Source organism: Lepus europaeus, chromosome 4 (assembly GCF_033115175.1).
Source record: "Lepus europaeus isolate LE1 chromosome 4, mLepTim1.pri, whole genome shotgun sequence".
NCBI classification, from domain to species: Eukaryota; Metazoa; Chordata; class Mammalia; order Lagomorpha; family Leporidae; genus Lepus; species Lepus europaeus.
Genome location: NC_084830.1, coordinates 83,331,058 through 83,357,158, shown reverse-complemented (window position 1 = coordinate 83,357,158; position 26,101 = coordinate 83,331,058). Strand labels below are relative to the sequence as shown.

At 39.8% G+C, this 26,101-nt stretch overlaps 1 protein-coding gene across 2 annotated transcripts in view; it reads right to left on the bottom strand.

The window, feature by feature from the left end:
* Window positions 1–449: 449 nt before the first annotated feature.
* The window catches only part of CA8 (carbonic anhydrase 8), a 112,608-nt gene continuing 86,956 nt past the window's right edge, over window positions 450–26,101 (bottom strand). For both annotated transcript variants that reach the window (XM_062188460.1, XM_062188461.1), the window contains one exon: window positions 450–2,309. The gene's annotated coding sequence lies outside the window, so the exon portion shown is untranslated. The remainder of the gene's footprint in view (window positions 2,310–26,101) is intronic.

Here is a 26,101-nt window from a genome sequence, read left to right as displayed (position 1 = left end):
ATTGACCAGCTTGCTGAAAATATTACTTTATAATATCAGGTACATCAATGACCATGAATCATACACTTACATGTGATAAACCATGTGAAAAAGCACCTTAGTTTTGTTGCTCTTTTTCCTGGATTTTGTTTTTAAAAAAATCTACACTAGATTTAATTTCAAGAGGTGTGAAATGTATCATTCATCTCCCCAGTGACTTCCTCCTCCACTTTTGCTTTAGGAGGTCACATCACATAGCTTTTACTTTTCTTTCCCATTCCATCATCCAAATAAGATAGATTTGGGGTCAATTTTTTGCATGTTTGTTGATTGACGAATGTCTTTCAAGTACATTCCTACAAAAACATCCTATAAAAGCACTCCTATGTTAAGTCTGAGATTCCTAAGGTGAAATGAAAGAGTATTCCATACATTAACTTTACACAGAATCCCACTCATGGACACCACAATCTGAATCTTGCAGTTTATTTCAGACTTATGATTTAAAAAATAGAGTAAATAAATTTGATTGCTTGAGTAATAAAAAAAATCATGGACATATTTTGGAGAGTGAAATATAGGAACCTGACTATTATCCTGAAAGTCATTTGAATTTGCTTCTGTTGTAAAGTTTGCTTAGCTTACTTTAGGGAGAGATAGTAGGAGATTGCAGGAAGCATCTGAAGTCCAAGAACAGTACCTGGCTGTTCAACCAGAAGTAGAGGCAGATGCCTGTGCATGGACTTGTTCCAGGACCAGAACACAATGATCTACCAAAAGAGTGATGGGAGAGTCATTGCACTGACAACACCATGAAAGACTTTAGCTCTGCTCTTTTGATGTTAACTACATGTGTAGCTACACCTGCAGCCTATGTTTGGCCACCTGTGTGGTAGAAGTACAGGCCTTGTGAGATGTAAATGTTTAAGCCACCAGCTTTGTAACAATGTTCAGCCATCTCCTCACTGATGCATAATAGAAACTACAAAAAGGAAGCATCTAAGTTTTCTCTCTCTGCCTCCAGAGACACTGCTCTACAGTAGTCATAGGCCACTGACTGATTCCAACTCTTCACAAGAGCCCACTTTCTTCACTCTGCCACAGTTCAAGTCCTTTATCTCACTACCCAAGACTACACGATGAACCTTCTTTGCTTCTGTTTTCAAAGATATCTGTTGTGATTTGTACTTGTATTTAAGGCTTCCATTAGCACTACCTTTACCCAATATATCTAAAACCCCTGAAGGCATAGTTACTTCATGACTGTATTATTGCTTAGATATTTTGCATCAAAAAATTTCTCCAAATTGGGACTTCATTATTGGAGTCATTTGTTTTATAACAACAGTCATAACAACAACAAACAACATTTATTAAGTACTTGTGTTGTGTCAGGCACTCTACTGCTTTACGTAAATTATCTCATTCTGTCAACTCCAACTAAATATGTGCTTAAATTTTCTTGTAACTTAAAATAAGGGTATCGTTGGTCATATTTAAAATAAATGTCTTAGCATACTACAGAAGTGAAATACATAGAATAAAATATTTTAGTCTTAAAAACTGTACACTAAATTAACATAGCATACTATTAAATTCATATTTCTATTTGTGGAAAATAAAGCTATTCCTGGTATGTTGTACCTACCTTCTTTTTATCCTATTTTATTTCTTATACTTTTTTCAGATTCCTAGAAGCAACAGCTTCAAATCTGTCAAATAAACATGGATTCAATTAAATCCTTTAACTAAATAATATATAAGGTATTATATTGTTGCATTTACTCTCAAAATGTTTTTCATGATACAGCAGCCTGATATGAATTCTGGTAAGGGTGCTGAAAAATAGCATGAGTCATGATTCTTACTAATCTTTCACATTGCAGTTACAGCTCTATGTTCTTGATCAAAAGCAATCTCTGATTTTATTATCAAGAATTATACTATTGTCCAAATGAAAATTTTTTCTGTTGAAGACAGGAAATGAAGGACTACTAATGGTGGGGATGTATTTTTCCTGTCTCACTACTAATACATAATACATTTTCACACTAATAACAACTCAAAACTAGCTTCATTCCTTCTACACATAAGCAATAAACAGTATATGCAAAAATATGAATACTAGCAGCAGTGATGCTGGGTATATAATAGAGGTTTTCTTTATCTTCTAATACTTCAATATAGCATGTGTACAGGCAACTGTCCCAGATGTCCATCAGAACGGGACTAGATGAAGACAAACAAGGCAAGCTTTGAGGATAACTGAAGCTGGGGCTCAGAAGTTTCCATTTCTCATCCATGGGCACTGTACAACCATTGTCTTCCTCCTTTAGACAAAAAGAATGAATCAGTTATAATACCAACATTCCTCCAAAGAGATTGAAAAGTCTTTTGACAGTCCAACATGACATAGTAAAAACTACGAATTTCATAAAAAAGTGGCAATTTCAAAAATCTTCATGCTCAAATTGTTATCACTGTAATTTTTCCACAAAGTCTACCATAATTTTATTTCCATGGCATAATCTATTAATTTCACAGAAGTAAATATTTTCAGCCAACATAAAAATTGTTTGAGCTATCTTATAAAAAAAGGTATAGTAAATAAAAATAAGACATTAGGTTGTCAATTTCATGTGTAATAATCCCAGATAGATAATAGCTCAGGGAACAAAGGTCATTTTTTAAAAATGTTTTAAATTTATTTTTATTTTTCAATTGGCAAGTAAAATTGTATATTTTTTATGTACAGCATGACACACACACACACACACACACTGTGGAAGAGCTAATCCAAGCTAATTGACCTACCCATTACCCCCCCACAGTTGTCCTTTTTGTGGTGAAAACACTTAAAAAGAACTTTCTTTGCATTCTCCACGAGTACAATATATTAACTGTAGTCACCATGATGCTGAATAGATCGCTTGGACTTACTACTCTTGTGTAACTGAAATTTTATGACCTTTGACCAGTATCTCATCAACTTCCTCTCCCAGCTAATATTTAAGATAACGCCTCATACATATGACTTCAAAGGTAGGGCATTTTTTATGTATATATTTGTTAATTTCCAATAAACTATAAATCAAAGTCATATGAAAATGACTGAGGATCAACTTGTAAAGTCACAGCATTTCAGAGCTAGAAGGAACCTAAAATTCACAACAGATTAATTTCCAACAAAAATGAAACAACCCAGAGTCCACTACCTTCCCAAATTGTGTTCCATATGACACTAAAAATGGGTTGAAAAAATGAATCTGTGTTCAAAAATACTGTGAAGATGTTGGCAAAACACAGATAATTCAAAACCATCTTAGAGTTCCAAACATACAAATGTGCACTGTAAGTCTCCAAAAGGGTGACAGAACATTCAGAGTTCACCAACCTATGTGGACAATGCTCTTTAGATTAAACAAGCATCCTGATAGACCGTTCTCTGCAGAACTCATTTTGGAATGACTGATCTAGAGGCAAACATTCTAAGATATGAAATGAAATTTCATTATAAGACTATGTCCAACCATCTAAAAATTAAGATGCTATGGTCCAAAACATCAGTTAAACAAAACTCACGTAGGTAACGATGTAGCCACTCTAATCACATATCACACGAGATCAAGTCTTAATCCAAAGTAGAGTCACTACATTTAGCATATGTCAGCTGTGCAGCAGGCCTACATGGTCATTGTGATCCATTCTTTTTTTTTTTTTTTTAACTTTAGAGGACATGATTCGAGGGGTTCTCAATAAATGCTGAAAAAATCCTAATTTACCTTAGTGAGCAATCAGCTGGTGAATTTGCGTACTCACTCAGAGAAAACCTCTCCCTCACAGAGGAAACCCAAAACAATACCCTAAGCTTAATTAGCTTTTCCTCCTTTCGTGTTTTCTTTAAGATTCATTTATTTATTTGAAAGGCAAAATTACAGAGAGAAGGGGGGAGAGAAAGAGAGAGAGAGAGAAAGAGAGAGAGAGAGATAATGTTCAGCTTCCTACTTCACTCTCCAAATGGCAGCAATGGCCAGGGCTAGGCCATGTCAAGGCCAGGAGCCAGGAACTTCTTCCAGGTCTTCCATGTGGGTGGGGGTGGGGGTGGGGGGGAGGTACAAGCACTTGGTCCAGCCTCTGCTGCTTTCCAGATGCAGGGAAAATTTGGCAGGCAACTTTGTCAGAAGTGGAGCAGCTAAGTATCCAACCAATGCCAATATGGGATGCTGGCACTGCAGATGGCAGCTTTGCCGGCTGTGCCACAGCACCAGCCCCTCCTTCTCAATCTTTATTTATTGACACCAAATAACTAAGTGGCATGACTGTACTGCTACTTTTCCATTTTCTGTTTTAGCATTTTGTATCAGTTCTCCCTCTGGAGAATGAAGATTTGACCATTTTCTTCTCATTTGCATACCACACACACACACACACACACACACAACCATCCTAGACACACATAAACCCTTTCCATCAAACTATCCTCCAAATATGATTCTGGAGTAAAGTTGGTTTGTTGGCTGGATCAGTAATCACTTTCTATTACTGTAATGGTATAAATATTGAGATCTTAACTACACATGTTAACTTAACTTCCTTTTTCTGCACAATGCTTAATTTTATCTCTGGAATGAACAACTACCTTGGGTTTGTTTTTTTCCACCATAATTTTCTATGTACTCACAGCTGGTTCAAGTCAAGACTGCCTACCAACTGCCCAACTGCCCTCTCAAAAGGCTAAGCCGTATCATGCATTGTACCATTCCTGGAGAAGGCTCATGTCTCATGCCTCTCACCTGCCTACATGTGGACTGATGATCCTCTCTGCCTATGATCTCACTCTGCCACTGTGGGCACTCACTTTACTATTTTCTTTCATTGCATCTATGTTTCCTGGATCTCACATCCTTTTTTCTCAGCTTATTTCTTCATTTTGATGAAGCACATCTAACAGCTTCCAGGGAAATGAATTTTTGGTGACCTCCAAATCTGAAAATGACTATTCTAACCATACATCTGGCTGAAAGTCTGACTGGAATAGGAATCCCATTGGGTTATAATTGTCCCTAATGACCTGCTGCTTTTGGTGTTGCAGTTGAGAAGAATGAAATTCAGATTCTAGGTTCCTTGAATTTACCTGTTTATTGTGTTTTCCATCCCACCCCACCCCACCCTCATAATTTCTCCCTCGATGTTTTGAATTTTCCCATAAAGGTACCGCGGTGTGGGCATATCTTGATCCACAGTGCTGGGGATCCAGTGGGTCTTTTCAATCTGGGCATTTTGCCCATGAGTTCTGAAAAAAATGTTTGAATGCTTTGTTGTTGGGTTCCTCTCCACCACTTTCTCTATCCTCTTTTCCCATTATTTGGATAATGGACTACCTTGATTGATTTTCTTACTCTCTCCTGTTATCTATTTTTCTTAGCCTTTTTGTTCTGCTTTTTGAGAAATATTTTAAATTCTGCCCTTTTATTCCACTGTGAAAGTTTTTATTTTTGCTACCACATCTACAGTTACCAAAGTATTTGTTTTCTGATCATCCTGTTTGTTAAAAGCAACCTATTATTGTTGCATGGTTGCTGACTCTCTCCTTAACTTTCTGAAGTTACACATGATTCGGAAATTTTTCTCTTCCTGTTAAGTATTGATTTCTTTTTTTTAAGATTTTATTTATTTATTTGAGAGGTAGAATTACAGACAGTGAGAGAGAGAAACAGAGAGTAAGGTCTTCCTTCCGTTGGTTCACTCCCAAGATGGCCACAACTGCTGGAGCTGCACTGATCCGAAGCCAGGAGCCAGGTGCTTCTCCCTGGTCTCCCAAACGAGTGCAGGGACCCAAGGCCTTAGACCATCTTCTACTGCTTTCCCAGGCCATAGCAGAGAGCTGGATTGGAAGAGGGGCAGCCGAGACTAGAACCGGCACCTATATGGGATGCCAGCGCCGCAGGGGGAGGATTAACCTACTGCACCATGTAGCAGACCCTAAATATTGATTTCTTTCAATCTGTCTTCATCTGTTGTTTGGGGTTCTTGCATGTTACAAGATGTCTTCAAATAAGCCTTCACTGCTCTTATCTAACAGTGGAGACAATTACAGCCACAAAGTCAGAGTGGAGGCTAAAGGAACAGGACACCTGTTGGTCATACTCCTACCACAAGATGACCCAGTTGGGCTGCTTCAACAGAGAAGTTCCCTGGGCTCTCAGGTCTTCCAGAGAAAACAGGCAGCTTTCTCCAATGTGTCAGCAGCCCAGTGTGGAGGAGGGGAGCATGAGCTCTGTGGACGTCACTCTTTCACCCTGTTTTCACTGAGGTGAACTGAACCTGTCATGATGGGTCCCGTGGTCAGGGCCTCTCACTGCATCATCTCCAAGGGCAAGTGTGTCCAGTAATCCAGCAGGGCTTGGGAGGGGATTTGGAGTCAGAACTGCTTCTCAAACACTGTTCAACAAATGCATCCTTTCACACCAACGTCCAAGGGTATCTGCTGCCAATTCCTGGGACTCAGAGATTCTGTCATGGAAACAAGTTTGTTTTTCACACCTGTTAGATCTGTTACTGAACAGTTACCTGTTTCCGGCTCAGCTTCTGAAATATTGTTCCTGTTGTCTCCTGTCTTGTTTGGTGCATTTTGTATTTTTCAAAAATCTCTGGGGCCAGCATTGTGACACAGCAGGTTAAGCCACTGATTGTGTGATGCCAGCATTGCATACTGGAGCTCTGGTTCTAGTCCCAGCTTCTCCACTTCTGATCCAGCTCCCTGCTAATGTACCTGAGAAAGCAGTAGAAGATGATCCAAGTGCTTGGGCCCTTGTCATCCACATGGGAGACCTATATGGGGTTTCTGGCTCCTGGCTTCAGCCTGGCCCAGATCTGGCTGTTGTGGCCATTTGGGAATTGAACCAGCAGATAGAAGGTTTCTCTCTGTCCCTTCCTCTCTCTGTCATTCTGCCTTTCAAATAAATAAATAAACATTTAAAAAGCAAAACTCAAAACTCTGTCCTGTTATTTTAATGCAGTATGTGGTGAAAATAAAATTAATTGCCAGGTTCAATCAATGGTCATTGTTTGTAACATAAGTTCCTTTTATGTATTTGAAATATTTTTCAAAGTTTATGGCCGGTGCCATGGCTCACTAGGCTAATCTTCTGCCTGTGGCACCGGTACCCCAGGTTCTAATCCCAGTCAGGGCACCGGATTCTGTCCCGGTTGCTCCTCTTCCAGTCCAGCTTTCTGCTGTGGCCCGGGAAAGCAGTGAAGGATGGCCCAGTTCCTTGGGCCCTGCACCTTCATGGGAGACCAGGAGGAAGCATCTGGCTCCTGCCTTCGGATCGGGGCAGCGTGCCAGCTTTAGCGGATATTTGGGGGTTGAACCAACGGAAGGAAGACCTTTCTCTTTATCTCTCTCTCTCACTGTCTAACTCCACCTGTCAAAAAGAAAGAAAGAAAGAAAGAAAGAAAGAAAGAAAGAAAGAAAGAAAGGGAGGAAGGAAGGAAGGAAGGAAGGAAGGAAGGAAGGAAGGAAGGAAGGAAGGAAGGAAGGAAGGAAGGAAAAGTTTATCCAGTAAGTATATTACTTGGAAATCAGAATACACATTTATTTTGTTAAAATCTAAATAAGTGATATTTTGACTATACAAACTCTTTGAGACGTCCTCCAAATACCCATTTATCTACACTTAAATCATTATAAAAGCTTAAATGTAAAGGGGAAAATTGCTTGTTTCATAATGATCACTGTCCACGATGATGACCTTGATGTATGGCCACATCCTAAGGAGTCTTCTAAATCATCAGCTATTTCAATATCATTATAGCAGATGCTATATTTTATGTGACTATTTTGAATCTTAAATTATCTTTTATGAAGAGCCCCTAGGGAATGAGTGCAAATCAAAAACACCACTGGAGAATTTCCTGAAAAGCTACCAAAAATAAAAAAGCATATGTGCGTACACACCCTACTCTTCAGAAGTTGTTAGGGTCACAGGCTAATGTGAGTTGCAGTGCATTTGGCTCAACTAACTGATAACCTGTAAAACATCCCTCCCAAAGCACAATAATTCAGTGTAAAATCTCCAAAACCAGAGCCTTTTAAGATGTTCAACCATGCAGCTGACGGACATGACGCTAGGCTGTGCCCCTTCTGACTTCTATACACAAACCAGAAGACTAAAAATAATGCCCTTACGTTATAAGCAAGGACAAATAGCTCCCTTGTTTTCCAACACATCCACTAATAACAGTGCCAGGTCATGAGGAAGGAAAATAGAGACAGGAGTAAAAGAAAGGAAGAGGTACAGAGCACCAAATACTTTCAAAGACTCAAAAGAAACAGTGTGGGAAACATGTTATGGGGTTTGAAAATAGAAACCCAAGAATATCAGAAATAAGAGTGCCAGATATCAGAGCTAATTATTTTACCATTCTAGAAATTATGAGCTGGTACAATGAAATAAGTATTAAAATTATAAATGAGGAAATGAAATTGTCATTGTTTACAGATTTTCTAGATTGATGATGGCCAATCTAGAAAACTCAAAAGCATTAGCTGAAATTTTATTGGAAACTGTATGGGAGTTTAGTAAGAAATCCAGGAGCAAACCTAATCTATTATCTTTTCAATGAATAAAAAAACTGACCAGTGGAAAAAAGGCATTGGTCAAAGTTGACAATAACAGCAATTATAGTAGTGATCTCTGACATTTAACAAATGCTAACCCTCTGTTAAGTCCTGTGATATGCACTTCAACGTATTTCATGTAATTCTTATAATATCTCCAGGAGGCTCTGACTCTCAGTCTCTCCACTTCAGCAATGAGGAAACCAAGGCTGAAAGAATAATATGCCAAAGACCAGAGCAGCCAGCAGAAGAGTCCATTCCCCATCAAGCCACATCCCAGGCGGCCTCCAGAGTCCAGTACACAACTTGGAGTAAACTCAGTGAGAAGAGGGAATTCCAAACAATATGGAAGTCATAAATTTAATAAGCATGTATTGGGGCAGGCATTTGGCTTAGCAGTTAAGATGCTGGTTAGGATGAACAGGTTTGACCTGGCTACAGCTTCTAACTCCAGGCTTCCACTAATGCAGAACCTGGGAGGCAGCAGTGATGGTTCATGTAATTGGGTTCCAGTGGGAGACCTGGATTGAATTCTCAACTCCTAACTTCATTTCCATGCCCACCCCCACCTCACCACCAGGACTGAATTAGTGGATGCAAGCTCTCGCTCGCTCGCTCTCTGCCTGCCTCCCTCAAATAAATAAATTTAAAATTTTTAACTAAAAATAACACAAATTTATGCACTATTCCTTGATAGAAAGATTAGAAACTGTATCAATTCTCTTAAATTATTCTATAAATTCAATGCAATGCAAATGAAAAGTTCTAGATGGAATCTTTTTTTCTTTCTTTCATTCTCTTTTTCTCACCTCCTTGGTCTTTTATTCTTTAATTAAATCCTTTTTATAAAGCTTCAATAATATCCTTCCAAGGTTTGTCTGGAAAATCAGACACATGAAAGTAGCCAAGAAAATTCTACAGAAGGAATTAGTAAGGGGTCTCGTCCTACTAAACACTAAAATGCACACCAATGCCACCGAACACTGTTGTGCATGCTCATGAATACACAGAGTAATGGAACAGAAGAGACATTTCAGGAATAGAACCAAGTATTCACAAGGACTTAATATAACATAAAGAAACATTTTTCATCATGCTGGCAATGAAGAAAAATTTTAAATGCATGATGTTGTTGAAGGCCAAAAGAATACTCAGACAATACTCAGACACACAGCTAGTGGGAACATAAACTGATATAACTCTGGGGAGAGCAATTTGCCTATATACCACAAAACTCTCTGACCCAATAATCAAATCTCTAAGGAAATGGGCAGGAAAACTAATTACAGTACTATTGGTTATGGCAAAACCACTAGGAATGATCAATGCTTTGCAATAATATACAAACAGCTCAGTAAATTTTCATACACATCTAAAAGTAGCTTACATACATTTAAAAGTATGACATTTACCAACGAATGACATGAAAAAATGTATCATCAAGGTTACAGAAAAATAGCAAGTTTGGTAGAATCCTATTTGGAATAGTATATATAGAGAGTCATATGAGATATACACATAAAGATCAAATGGACAAAAATAATGATAAAAGGCAACATTTACTGACTACTTATACATTGGGCCAAAAACATGTTAAGTACTTTACCTGCACTATCTCATTGTATCATCACCACCACCCTATAAGTAAATACCATTAATAATGAAAAAAGAGACTTAATGATATTAGTATCATTGTCAACGTCACACCAACTATTTGGTAGTGGAGCCAGAACCAGCCCCACTTAGCTCCAGAGCTCCATGTTCACCAGAAACAGAGGAGAGCTTGACACACGTTTGCTGCTGCTTCATTTCGTTCTCTATTGTTTGACTTTTCAACCATGAACATCTATTATATTTAGAGACAGAAGATCAAAAAACATACAAAGAGCTCAAAGATGACCTTTGCCACAGTATTTTCAATTAGGTCGAAAGACATGGACACACTTCAAAAACTGAAGAGCAAAAAAAAGATAAGAAAGGTGTAAAAAGTACAGTGAATTATTAGCAAAAAATATATTTCATAAAATATTCAACCAGTGGTACAATCACAAGTTAGAATAACCTTATGGAGGATATGTTATTTTTCCCCCAAAATCTCATTCCCAGGAACTTATCTAAAATAGATAAAAGGCTAAAGACATATAAGGAAGTTCATAATTTTCTCTATCTTGTTATTTTGAAATGCAGTACAATGGAAAGAGCTCAGTCTATGGTGTTAAACCTATTTGGGTCTGAGTCTCTGGTTCGCACTTCACAGGCTCTAACTTTGAACAAGTTACTCAATCAGCCTCAGCCTCAGTCTACCTCTGAGATGAAAATAAAAGCACAAGCCTCAGAGGATGTTGTGAGGATGAATTAGATTAAATACAGCCTCCTGTCTGAATTATTAAAAAGGCATTAGTTCTTTTCCCTCCCAACACTCACTGCTTATAACATAGGATGAATCTATAATGTTAGATAAAAACTCTAGGAAAAATCATAATAATTTTGTAATTCCTACATCATTCTACACTAAAGCATTAAGAAACATTGGATTAGCTTTTAAAAAAAATTACCTTACTTTTAAAATATATTTATTTATTTGACAGAATGAGAGACACAGAGAGAGTTCTCATCTTTTGGTTCATTTCCCAAATTTTTTGCGGTGGTAGGCACTGGGTCAGGGTCAGAGCCAGGAACTGAGAAACCAATCCAAGTCTCCCACATGGGTGACAGGGATCCAACCTCTTGAGTCATCACCCCTGCCTCCTAGGGTCTGTATCCACAGTGGAGTCTAGAGCCAGAGCCTGGAACTGAACCCAGGTACTCCACTATGGCAGGCATACATCTAACCAAAATAGATCTTTGTAAAAATTAAGAATGGGAATAGGAGAGGGAGGAGGAAGAAGGGTGAGAGGATGGGCAAGAGGAGGGTAAGGTGGGAAGTATCACCGTGTTCCTGAATCTGTATAGGTAAAATACATGAAATTTGTATACCTTAAATAAAATTTTTTTAAAAGATCCACTGCCAAAATTTAGCTTTTAAAAGTTATCAGAGGCCGGCGCCGTGGCTTAACAGGCTAATCCTCCGCCTTGCGGCGCCGGCACACCAGGTTCTAGTCCCAGTTGGGGCGCCGGATTCTATCCTGGTTGCCCCTCTTCCAGGCCAGCTCTCTGCTATGGCCCGGGAAGGCAGTGGAGGATGGCCCAAGTGCTTGGGCCCTGCACCCGCATGGGAGACCAGGAGAAGCACCTGGCTCCTGGCTTCGGATCAGGGCAATGAGCCGGCCGCAGCGGCCATTGGAGGGTGAACCAACGGAAAAGGAAGACCTTTCTCTCTTTCTCTCTCTCTCACTATCCACTCTGCCTGTCCAAAAAAAAAAAAAAATTATCAGAAATAAGCCTGTGTTGTGATACTTTGACATTTTCTCAATCTCAATTAGCACTAAACTAATTAACAAAACTGTTTTCTACACTACAGTGAGTCACACTTTTCTTCCTTCTTTCCTAATCCCTGGTGCGTTGTAGGGGTGATTGAGTATCTAATTACTTCTTAATTGAATGCACATATTATACATTTTTCACTAGTTCAAGCTTAATGCTTTTAGTCTAGAAATCAAAGTCAATGAAATTAAGCTGAATTGGGATTTAGGCAACTATTACAATGAGAGAAGGTTTGCATTATGTCTAATTATAAGTAAATGTGGATTTTAGCCTTATTTCCTATGGAAATATTTCAGGTACAGGAATATGCCATAAATGGCTAATTTAGATGATGAATAGCATTGTTATTCTTATTTACAATCTTTTATTCCCCATTACAATGATTTTATTGTTGGAACCCACTAAATACAATCATTCCTTAAGAAAAAGATGCCAGCAGAGGATTGCTGGTTGTACCTATACTAAAATTAGAATGAACAGTCATATATGAAAAAAATTACATCAGTTTCTCTGCAGCATAATGGCTGTAGGAATTTTACATGCTGCTAACAGAAGGCAAACAAAAATCTGGGAACAAAATCATTTATAGTCATTGAAAATATTTATTTACAGAAAGCTTTAAGAACATTACCATCAAAATGACATTTTAACTCTGTTAACACTTAACAGAGTGTTTCAAGAGGTTTTTTTTTTTTCTTTTTTTTTTCTTTTTTTTATTTTCTTTTTTTTTTTTTCCTTTAAGCATTATGCTGAAGTATTCTCAGACAACAAAGGCTGTGTGCTTGGTTTGTCCCAGGTACAGGGAGTATCCATCTGGAATAATTTAGTTGAAAACCTCTTCAGGTGAAAGACTAGATTGAAGAATTTCTTGAGATCCAATTTAACACCATGCTTCTAAAATGTCTCTGAAAATATTTTCCATAGACAAGCCCTAAAGACCTTTATGATTGCAAGTAAAACCCCTAAAAGAATGAGCAATAAGAATTCAGAAAACTTGAAAGGGATTGTTAGCAGAAGCACTGTAATGAAGAAAAGACCCATACAAAATCAATGTGGCTTTAGCATTTTAGCAACTAATTTATTCTGAGAAAATGCTACCTAGTGGAAAATTCTTTGATTGGAGAAGTCTCCATGTTATCCAGCAAACTTTTTTTTTTTTTTTTTGACAGCCAGAGTGGACAGTGAGAGAGAGAGACAGAGAGAAAGGTCTTCCTTTTGCCATTGGTTCACCCTCCAATGGCCGCCATGGCTGGCGCGCTGTGGCCGGCACACCGCGCTGAACCGATGGCAGGAGCCAGGGGCTTCTCCTGGTCTCCCATGGGGTGCAGGGCCCAAGGACTTGGGCCATCCTCCACTGCACTCCCTGGCCACAGCAGAGAGCTGGCCTGGAAGAGGGGCAACCGGGACAGAATCCGGCGCCCCGACCAGGACTAGAACCCGGTGTGCTGGCGCCGCTAGGTGGAGGATTAGCTTGTTGAGCCATGGCACTGGCCACTAACAAACATTTTAAATTCTATCTCAAGTATGGGGCATTATCTAGTTTATGTTAGCTTTATGTGTTATCAAAACAAGTCTTAACTAGAATGTTTAGGTAAAATCAAGTAGCCAAAAGAATGATAATATGCAACTAACATGAATGTACCTCTAAGACCTACAGTTAAGGGAAAAATTTTATGTCTCTTATAATTGATTTAAAGTATTTTGAAACAGATTGCTCCTCCCCCTTGTTGAGAGTCATGTCAGCATCTGTCTTTATCTTACACGGTTTCTTCTTCCACTTATTGTTATACTCTGGATTTTTGTTTCCCTCCAAAATTCATATGTTGAAATCCTAACCACCTGGTTGGCGCCGAGGCTCAATAAGCTAATCCTCCGCCTGCAGCGCCAGCACACCGGGTTCTAGTCCCGGTCGGGGCACCAGATTCTGTCCCGGTTGCTCCTCTTCCAGTCCAGCTCTCTGCTGTGGCCTGGGAGTGCAGTGGAGGATGGTCCAAGTGCTTGGGCCCTGCACCTGCACAGGAGACCAGGATAAGCACCTGGCTCCTGGCTTCGGATCAGCACGGTGCGACGGCCGCAGTGGCCACTGCGGGGTGAACCAACGGAAAAGGAAGACCTTTCTCTCTGTCTCTCTCTCTCTCACTGTCCACTCTGCCTGTCAAAAAAAAAAAAAATCCTAACCACCAAGGTCTTAGAAGATGAAGTCTTTGGAGCTAATTAGCTCATGAGGGCTCTCCTGATTCTGATGAATGGCCTTTTCAAAGCAATTCCAGGAGCCAGCATTGTGACATTCAGAATAAAGCAGCCACCTGCAATGCCGGCATCCCACATGGGCACCGGTTCCAGTCTCCGTTGCTCCACTTCCAATCCAGCTCCCTGCTGATATGTCTGGGAAAGCAGTGGAGGATGGCCTAAGTGCTTGGGCCCCTGCACCCATGTGGATGGTGTGGATCCTTGCAAAAGGATCCTGGTTTCCAGCTTCAGTCTGGTCCAGCCCCAGTCCATTGTAGCCATTCAAGGAGTGAACCAGCAGATGGAAGCGCGCTCTCTCTCTCTCTCTCTCTCCTCCCTCTCTCTCTAGCTCAGACTTCAAAATAAATTAATAAGTGAAAGAAGAAAAGAAGAGAAAAGAAAAGAAAAGAAAAAAACCTAGAAGAGTAGCTAGCCTCTTTCTATCTTATGACGGCACATTGAGAAGTGTCACTCTATGAGCTAAGAAACTGGCTCTCCATGTATCAGATCTTCTAGTGGCCCTAAAACTTTAAGGTAAATTTCTTTTTATAAGCCACTCAGTTTAAGATGTTTTATTATAGCAGCCCCAAATGAAGATGTTTACTCCTTTCGCTCCTTAAGGAGATGACTGCCACGCCTAATAAAGGGATCTGAGCAAACTCCTTCACCCCAGCAACACATAACCCTTTCCTCACCTCCACACCATCTCATTTCCATTATGAGGTTTCAGACTCTCTAGGTTTGGCTATATGTAAGCAATTTGCTGTGTATATATAAGCATCAGGACTATAACCTTACATACATGAAATGAAAATATTAACAAGAAGATAGGTTGGAAAACTTTAATCATTTTATTATGGTCTGTTAGCTACCTATCAGTAGATCTAATACAGATCAATTTTTGAAAGCGTATTTTCAAAGTCTCCACATTTGGTAATGGAGACATTTAAATCAGATCCCAATAATACTATCTTGCAGTGTGAAAGGCAATAAAGTGCAATATTTCACCCCAACAATGTCAGATGTTGCCAATCAGTCATCCCACTCCCCCTGTGCTCACAAATGGATTCTGAATCCTTCTCAACACTCTCCAGATAGTTAAAACCAATAAGAGTTGACATACCAGTTTGAGTGTTGTATGTCATCCATGTCTTTTCATTTTTATGAATCTTTCTTACCATTAACAGTCCTAAGTAGAAAAGAGGGGAGATGTTCTTGCAATAGTCTAGGTGAGATGAGGCTAACTTTATGGGTTGTGAGGATGGAGATGAAGATGGAGACACTGATGACTTTGGGAATTAGCAAAAATGGATAACAAATTGGAAATGTGGGGTGAGATGAGAAACAGGTGTCCTACATGACTCGGGTTTCAAAGAAAACCAGATGCGAACCAAATCTGCGAAGGAAGATCATAAGCTCAAAGATGCCTTGGATGCTCTCATCACCAAAAGAATCATACAGACAACTGGGCATTCCATTACAGAATGTAATTTAAATGCCTGAACTATAAATGCAGGTGAGTGAATCATGCACATGTCGTGGCGACTGAAGCTGTGAGCTTGGATAAGTTTACATGCTGTATCATTATTTCCTAACCTAGTGATGTAAAAGTTCATGGTGTACTTCAATGAATCTATAATCATGTCCTTGAAAGCTGTTTGGACTGAATCAGAATTGATAGACACAAGAAAATAAATATATGTCCAGATTTTAAGGTTAAGGTCATTTTTTTCTGGGTAACTGTTTTTTCTTTTATTTTAATTGAAACTTAAAAAAAGTATATACATTTATGGGATACTAAATGATGTTTTTACACAAGTACACACTGTGTAACTTCCAATTAGTATAAACAAATACCCTTCCTCACACATCTAACATTTCTTTATGGTCAAAACATTTACAATCCTTTCTTCTATTTTTTTAACTGAAACATACAGCACACAATCATTATCTATAGTCACCCTACTGCATAATAGGAAAACAGCACATCTTACACCTACCTAACTGTAACTTAGTACCCATTAATTAAACTTTATCCAAGCCCTCTCCTTCCTGCTTTCCATACCTTTGGTAACCATCATATTCTCAGCTGCTATGAGGTCAACTTTCTAACAGTCCATATACCAGTGAAGGCATGTAGTACCTGTCTTTCTGTGCCTGGCTTACTTCACTTAACACAATAATCTCCAATTCCATTTATGCTGCTGCAAATGATATGATTTCATCCTTTTTATGCCTACATATTACTCCATTTTATATATAAAACACATATTTTCTATTTTATATGTGATATATACATGCATATACAGATATATTTATATATGTACCACATTTGCTTTATGCATTCATAGCTGATGGACATTTGGATTTCTTCAATTTCTTGGCTAATCTAGGTATTAACATGGGAGTGCAGATGTCTTCAACAGCGTGAAAGGACATTATTTCTAAATGAGTGTTTCTATCACTTTCATCAGTTTATATCACTTTCAGTTATATAGGTTAGTAGTTTAATCTACTTGGTAAAAATATTTAAATTTCCTTGGCCTCAGTTTCTTTACTGATAATTTTTTAAAGATTGAATTGAATTTCCCATTTTAAATAGTTGTTCTGAGGTAAAATGAGACATATGTAAAACAGCTAGGAGGGTGATTGGCACACAACTGGCATTTATTGAAAACAAATTATTATTACTATTATTATTATTGAAAGGTTTTCTGAAGGGTTTGTTAGCCTTTAATTCAACTGTAAAATATCAAAAGAAAAAAAAAAAAAAAACCTTTTCATTTACTCCACAGACTGGAGTTCAAGGTAGCTTAACTATATCTCAGGGCACATCCAGAATCTGCCCTTCCAGCCCTGAGGGGCATATGGAGAAAATGCAGGAGTATTTTGCAGTCCAGTATTGTTACCTGCTCTCTCACCTCAGATCCAAAGATCACAGCGAATACTTTGGATCATCACACATTTACCAACACACACCCTGTGTTATCAACACATACTCTGCATTGTCGTGTTTCTCTGGTTAAACACATTTGTGAAGTGCTTTGGGGTTTGTCTCCCAAAGGTCCATGTGTTGGGAGCTTGGCCCTATGTTAGAAGGTGAGACCTTTAAGAAGTGGGGCCCAGATCTGCCATCCAGGAGACCCACCAGGCCAGTCCACCACAAATGGCATTGGTTTTTGATGTGGAAAGCCAGGACTTCAGCAGAAGTCAGCTTATGAAAAGCCCCGCAGCTCTGCCAGCCATGGGCTGGGCCACTGGAAGAACAGCCCTAGTTGAAAGACTCCTGGGTCAGAGCCACAGACACTGTTGGCTCTGAGCTGAAATCACTGCTGCTGAGGGCACGGCCAAGTAGGGTCAGTAACATTGCAGGTAGAACTGTAAATTTCCTTTTACAGATGCCACCTGCCTTCTATTCAGGAGAGCTCTCCTCCCAGGCCAGCTAGGTAATGGAAGTCAACAGGGTGCCTTCCCTAAGGAGGTTCACATCTCCCTGACAATGTCTCTTCTGGTACCCCACGTGAAGAGATAAATAGGTCTGGGCCTCATACCTGGCCAGGTGTGAAAGCCCACCTGATCATTATCAGGGCCCTTGTGTCAGTTTCTGTTTGCCTCTCAATGAGAAAACTTCCTCACAGTTTAGACAGCTCCTTTATTAGGCCCTCTAATAATGACTCTATCCTTTGTTTTAGACACTGATTTAATCTACTTGTTAGATTCACTTTCTCCAGACTTGAAAGAGTAAAATTCTGGATGGCCATGCACATGAAACCTCAGATGGAAGCAGTCTCTGTAAGCTGTCTCTCTTGAGAAGCCACCTCATGCTGGGACCCTGTCTTGACTCTACCCTTTTTCAGCATGAAGGAGCCAGAACAGCCACCACCCAGTTCCCCTAACAGAAGTTAGGGTCCATTCTTCTGGGGGCGGGAATGTGAGGAGTTAGACGGGTAAATAGGCAGTCAAGGTGGTCTTGGTGTTAGGAAAATGGCACAGTCTTGTCTATGGTGCGATCTACACCCTGCCTCTACTGCTAAAAGCCAGGTGGCCACATGGCCCAACCACCTGTGTCAAGCTCCACCCCCATCCTATTGGGATTTGCTACTTCTGCTTCCCTGCCTGCCCTCCAGCAAAGTTTTAAAAGGACCTGTTCCTGAACACGTGGCTCTCTTGGCTTCTCTCTTCTCTCCTGCTCACTCTCTCTCCTCTCTGCTCTCTCTCTAGCCTCTTCTCCTCTCTCACTCTCCTCTCTCCTCTCCTCTCTCCTCTTTCTTACTCTCCTTTTCCCTCTTTGCCCCTTCCCTCTGATCTGCTGGGTTTTCCCCAACAAACCTTTCCCTTACTCCGGTGTTTGGTGTGTTTTGTGACGGCCTAACACTTGGTGGAAATTAAGAGAGCAAAATGCTTGCTTTTCCCAAAAGTTGCCTTTAGCAATGTCAAAAGTGCCTGCCCCATTCCTTTAAAATTCCCAATTTTACCATGAGAACAGCAAGAGACTGGTGATTGCATCCTCCTGAGTTCATAGTTTATTGTGAAAACAAGTTTCCTATCCCACCCTTCTGGATAGCTTTTTTGTTTTATAAGCAAGCCAGACAGGGCAAACAAAATTGCAAATCAGGTCTTTGGATGGGTTTTGTCTTAGACTGTGACTGAATTTTCTTCCCAAAATTGTGCTTAAAAACCCCACTACCACCAGCCTCCTTGGGTTTTGCCTCTCTTGGAGCTCCCCGCCATGCTACTCTGGCTAGAAGTCTTTGACTCTAATAACTGTTGCTTTTTAATGAAGAAGAAGAGGAAGAAGGAGGAGGGAGAGGGAGAAGGAGGAGGGAGAGGGAGGGTAAAAGAGGAAGAGGGGGAGGGAGAAGGTAGAGGAGGGGGAGGGGGAGAGGAAGACAAAGAGGAAGAAGAAGGAGGAGGAGGAAGGACCCAGTGGGAGATCCTTAAGCCATTGGGGGCTTGTCCTCTGACAGGATGAAAGAAGTTCTTATGGCACCCTTGTGTTAGTTCTCAAGAGAGGGATTTATCAAAGGAGCAAGACTTGACCCTCTCCCCTACTCCGGCTGCCTGTCTTGTGGCCTCTTACACAAATATGAAGAAAAGAAGTTAATTTATCTCACACTTTTGGAGGCTGAAAGTTCAAGATAAGGTACATCTTTTGTTTTGGTTTCTGGTGAGGGACTAATGGTGGATGGCATCATGGTGAGAGCTTTGATATTTTTCATTCCTGTGTCTTTAATCATTTTGATATCACACAATAAAAACATAATGGATATCTTGAGAAATCTTGGTGCTTTGGCATTTTAGTGAAACCATTTTGAGATCCTTTGGGAAATCTATTCCATTGTGATTAAGTTCTCTATGATGTACTAAATAGAAAGCAGCTCTATCAACAGAGCTTTCAATTCTCAGCCCAATGCAATGCATCAAGTTAAATTATGTGAATGTGAGTGCGAGTAAGGAGAGTCCAAGTTCCACTGGTTTTGCACTTTTCATTTATCCTGGGAGGATAGAGGATAACAACTTTCACCTCCTTGGCCACCGGAGTGGATATTCTCACTTCCCACAGACAGCCCTCTCCTTTTCCATAATGCCTTATCGTTTCTAACCCATAACTCTTTTAGGTTCTAAAAGAAAACAGCTATGAAGCTGATGCTAGCCCTAATTTCATAAAGCTAAGAAAATAATATTATTAACTGCAGAATACAAGTAAGGAAGTTTAACATGGTCAAGGGTGACTTCAAAGACACAGAAAGAAAAATAAGAGCAACTTGACAAACAGACTATTTAGAGATGCTAGCAAATAACTCCTCTTTTTTTGTTTTGTCATTTTTTCCCTAACATTCTTGAGAAATACTCATTTTTCCACTTTTAATGGGGAGGGGGAGAGATAAAAAGGAAACTATTTAAATAAAGAGCCTTGTGGAATAGGTTTTAACATAAAATGAAAAAACCCCATAATTCTGTAAACATGTGCATAGTTTAATAGTATTTAAGTCAGAATTGTCAGAATAGCCTTTTGAAAAATGGTCTACTACAAATAAAAATAATCATTTTGTCAGAAGATCACTACGATACCAAGAACAATAAGTAAAGTGAACTTTAAATCTTGACATAAAATTTAGTTCTCTTGCACCATATAGAAAATTCAATGGGCAAAGAATCATGTAGTATTGGTTAGCGCCCAGAGATCTGAAGCAGCACCAGGGACCTAAAGAATTTCCAGAACCTGCTAATTCTTCAAATAAGTACAAAATCATAGTTCATGCTTCTTAAATGGTAATATAAGAAGCCACAGATTATTCATGGGAATAATATGTCTTCGTTATCAAAGCCCTCCAGATGTCCAGACATGTCATGAAAAAGAAAAAAATGCCACTTTAAGTCCCCAAACTAAAGTTATTACAGTAAAACATAGCTGAAATAAATCTGAATAATTTTAAACATTTTTTAGAGAGCTAACTACCACAGGAAAATTTTTCCCCTTTTTAGTTCCAAGAGCTTAAATGAAACATTCATGCATTAAATTCAAAGTCTAACTGTCAAATCACTTCACTTTAATAAAAATTTGAATTACCTGCCTTAGGGCATTATTAAATATCAAATAAAAAGCACACATCCATAAGTCTGATTCCCCAATATAATTTTGATGTAGAACTATGACTAGATTTGTATTACACATTTCAAGATAAAAGGATCAAAAATGTATTCAAGAAAGGATGAAATCAGAATTGGAGTCACCTTAGGAAGAATACTTGCACCATTGTGAGGAATTTGAGGGGGAAATTACTCCCCTTTAAATAACTTCAACCACCAAGAGCCCAAATCCATCCTCCATTTAAAAATACCTAAATTGTAATTAATTTAAAACTTAAAAAGTACACATGATTCTTCTAGCATATGATGAATATGAAAGCTCTGAAACATAAACACTCGTATAAACAACATTTCAGTCTGTGTGAGTGCAAGAGACAATTGTGATGGTTATTTGGATATTGACAGACAGGCAACTCTGGCCTAGGACTAGATATGAATCAAACATTTATGGCAATCATCTTATTTCATTAAAAGTGTCATTTACAGTTACTAATATTCACAGAAAATATACCAAGCCTATATTAGAGAAACTTCGCACTCTCCATGCCCCAGAACCGATACTCAGGCTACCCTCTCCCATAGCTGGTTCCTCCCTCTGGCTTGCTCCCATCCGTCTCCCCTGCCTCCCTCAGACCTTCCACCACTACCCTGCTCCTCATTGGAAAATAAAATCAAGCAAATTGTGGACTCACTAAATGTATTAATTACCTACCTTCTTAAGGCAACAGAGAAAGTATCTATTCTCTTAGTGAAAATCAGTCTCCTATAGCCACTCATCTGTGCTGTAGAATAAGAACTCATTTCTGTATTTTGGTTCCTGTTATCCAACCTTTACCCCCTCTATGCCCTCCTCCCCTTCCTAGCCTTTAGTAACTACTCTTCTACTTTTCTTCTATGATGGAGTGGCAAATCTTTCTGCCAAGGACCATTTGAATATTTATAACATGAGTTGCATGCTATATGAAACTATCAACTTAAAAATTAGCCAGGTACAGATTTATTGAATTTCAAGTCCCTCCTGAGGTTGCCTTGGCATGGTCAGATCAAATTGTTTCAGACATTCTTCATGCCTGTTTTATCAACTCTGCAGTTTTCAAATATGAGTGAGAGCATGTGGTATTTGTCTTTCTGTACCTGGTTTATTTCACTTAACACAATGTCCTCCAGCTTCATCCATGCTTCCACAAATGGCAAGAATTTCTTATTAAATATTTTCAAAAAAACTAGAATAGAAGAGTTCATAGACCCCAAACACAAAGAAATGGTAAATGTTGAAGGAGACAGAAATGGTAATCATCCTGATTTGAGCTTTATCCACTGCATATATGTATTGAGTTATCACACTACACTATACTACATAAACAGGTACAATTATTGTGTGCCAAATAAAAATAGCTTCAAAAAAGGTCAGTTTCCATGTGTGCTCAGGATTTCATTTCTTTCAATTTTTCAGACTTCAGTGGAAAATAGCATCTTCAGCCTCTTCCAATCTCCACCTATGTGCCCATTTCTCCTGGGATACAGATGAGTTCTAACATTAGTTTAGCTGTAAAAGTCTTTAAAAGTGTCTTGTCATGCTGACCCCTCTGCTGCCTCTCAGCTCAATCACCAAGAGCAGCCATGACACAGCATCTCTAATGCCTCCTTTCTGTTCCCTCCCTGTGTGCTGCAGTCCATGTCCCTCACTCTGACCACCACGCCATGCCACTCTGACCACCAGTTCTGGGACCCTCCCTGACCTCTGTCCAGACGTGAAAAAGAGCTTTGTCAGTCAAGACAGTTTGGATTTCCAACTCCTTTGCTCAATAAATGCATTGTATTGGACCATGTCCTAACCTCTCTGCATTTTGGCTAAATATCTGGAAAACCTTACGTGAGATTTTACGAACACTTAATGAGGCAACCCCATTACTAGAGGACAGACACACATGTATACCAAGCACTCCCATACTTCAGCCCAGATCTCTTAGCTGGTTCCACTCTTGAAATTACACCAATCTTGGCCGGCGCCGTGGCTTAACAGGCTAATCCTCCGCCTTGCGGCGCTGGCACACCGGGTTCTAGTCCCGGTCGGGGCGCCGGATTCTATCCTGGTTGCCTCTCTTCCAGGCCAGCTCTCTGCTATGGCCCAGGAAGGCAGTGGAGGATGGCCCAAGTGCTTGGGCCCTGCACCCGCATGGGAGACCAGGAGAAGCACCTGGCTCCTGGCTTCAGATCAACGCGATGAGCCAGCCGCAGCGGCCATTGGAGGGTGAACCAACGGCAAAAAGGAAGACCTTTCTCTCTCTCTCTCTCTCTCTCTCTCTCTCACTATCCACTCTGCCTGTCAAAAAAAGAAAAAAAAAAAAAGAAATTACACCATTCTTCATAAGAACTCTGTTTCCATGATGGACGCCATCTCCCAATAACTCAATGTGTTCTACAAAACTCTTCATTTTTCCTCCCAGATTTCCTGCTGTCACTCAAGGGTTCTCTAACCACAGTTTCTAAAGCCCCAGGCCCCAGCAGTCACCTTTGACATTTCCATTTTCCCCTACCTTCCCTCATTTCATCACTTGATACCACCTACAATTTCTACTTTCTAAACATTAGCTTTTATCCATCTCCACTGTGCCTATTCTAGGTTCTAAGTCTCCTTTTTGGCCATCGAGCAGATTTCAAAAACAGCTTTCTACTCCACCCCTATCCCTTTGTAATCCAATTCATTCATTATCCAGCCAGGATGAACTCTTAAGCAAACTTGAGATCAGGCTACTGCCCTGGGCAAAAGTCTTCATGGGTTCACAATGCACTGACAATGAAATAAAGATGCTCTAACATGGCTGACCAGGACCTCTAACACCTGAACTCTGCCAACCTCTCCCCTTTGGTTCCTTTACTGCAGACTCATGAAGGCTTATTTCAGGGGCCTCAAGGCATCAAATTCTTACCTCCACAGGGAGCACCCCTCAAGATCTTTACAAAAGATATTCTACCTGAAATCTTCCCCACACTGCTTTGATCTTCTCATTCATGGCATTTAATAGAACTTGTAACTGTACACTTTTGAGCAATTCTTTTTCTACTGTCAGACTCCTTATCTCAGATCCTAAGCTCTATGAGATCACAGAACACATCCATTCTTATCACCTCTGTACATATAGAATCAATCATACAACAGGTTACCAGTATGATTTTTGACTGAATATCAATTTAATTCTGTAGCTCATTCCTTAGGTTTACTCAAAAGCACTCCTGGGTATTCTCCTTTATTATCACATGTGCATTATTGAAATTTTTCCTCTTATTCTTACAAAAGGTGTGTTTGCCTGGCCCTCATTGCCTCAAACATTAGGAAAAGGAGATGAACTGCACTGGCTAACTCACCCACTGAGACTGAATGGGTACCAGGAGTGAGGCTGGCTGATATATAACATGCCTCATTCTGAGGAAGACATTCAAGGCACAAGGTGAAGGATCTCTGTGAATGAGACCCCATTGGAAAGAAGGGGCCATCAAAGGAGGATATACTTTTCTCTGAAGGGAGGAGAGAACTTCCAGTTTGACTATGGCCTTGTCTAAATACTGACAGAGTTTGTGGTCACAAAAGGCTTCCACAGCCTTGGCACTGCATGTCAAGAGTCTTGGGTGATCACTGAGGTCATAAATAAGAATGTTAATTGTTAAATTAACAACAGAAGTCACTGTGCACTTACTCCCCATGTACCACCTCACCCCTTAATGAGTTGTACTACGAGAATTAACTATAAAACTTGTTCTCAAACAGTACTTTTTACCTTGTGTGTGTGTATGTGAGTGAACTGTTGAAATTTTACTTAGTATAGAGTTGGTCTTCTGTATATAAAGTTAACTAAAAATGAATCTTAGAGAAGAATGGGATGGGAGAGGGAGTAGGAGGTGGGATGTGAGTAGGGGAGGAAGGATGGGTATGGGGTATAAAACCACTATATTCCTAAAGTACCTATGAAAATTGTATTCATTAAATAAAAGCTTTAAAAAAGAGTGAAGAAAGTGAAAGAGGAGTGGTTAAAAAATGCAGAGAGAAAGTAAGAGGATAAGAAATAAAAAGATGATAGAATAATGAAAAAACATAAAATAAACATGACAACTATTAAGTAGCTTGGAATATGATAGCAAAAAAATAAAAAGCAGTTAGGTGAAATAAAGAAAGTGCAATGAAAGGTACAATTTAAGGGAGAAGCAGAGACCCATGGAGAGAGCTATATTTGAGCTATATTATAGCTAGGATTTCAACAGCCAAAGGAAGGCCAAAAAGTACTGAGAAAGGAGAGAAGATAAAATTCACAGAAGATAAAAGGGAGTTTGGCTGGAGTACAGGGTCCCTATAAGGATGCTTTAAAATAGTTCACAGAAAATAGAATTAAACGGTAAATTTATCTTGGTGCAAAAAAATTTTTCAAATCCATGCACAATTTTTTCATAAAACACATTTCTTATGAAAATTTTAAAGAGCCTCATATAACATGGTAACACACCATGTGAGTGGCACTGTGGCCACAGAAGTCACAGAGAAACTGACATCTCTACCTAGGCAAGAAAAAGGATTAGGAAACACATGGGGAAAATGACCAATTGTAATTGTATTTTTTTTTTTTTACAGAGTTAGACAGTGAGAGAGAGAGACAGAGAGAAAGGTCTTCCTTCCGTTGGTTCTCTCCCCAGATGGCCACTACAGCCAGAGCTACATCTATCTGAAGCCAGGAGCCAGGTGCCTCCTCCTGGTCTCCCATGCAGGTGCAGGGGCCCAAGCACTTGGGCCATCCTCCACTGCCCTCCCGGGGCCACAGAAGAGAGTAGGACTGGAAGAGGAGCAACAGGGACTAGAACCCGGCACCCATATGGGATTCTGGCACCGCAGGCAGAGGATTAACCAAGTGAGCCAAAGTGCCAGCCCCTGTAATCACATATTTTTGAGTGTATATTTTAAAAATTCCTATATTAGGGCAGGTGTTGTGGCACAGCAGGTTAAGCATCTATTTGGGGTACCCACATACCTTATCAAAATGCCAGTTTGAATCCCAGCTGCTCCACTTCCAATCCAGCTGCCTGCCAATACACCTGAGAGGCAGCAGATGATGGTCTAAATGCCTGTGTTTCTGCCACCCACACCAGAGACCAGGATGAAGTTCCTGGCTCCTGGCTCCTGGCTCCTGGCTTCAGCCTGGCCAATCTTGGCTATTGTGGGAATTAATCAGTAGATAAAATATTTCTCTCTTCAGTCTCTTCCTCTCTGTC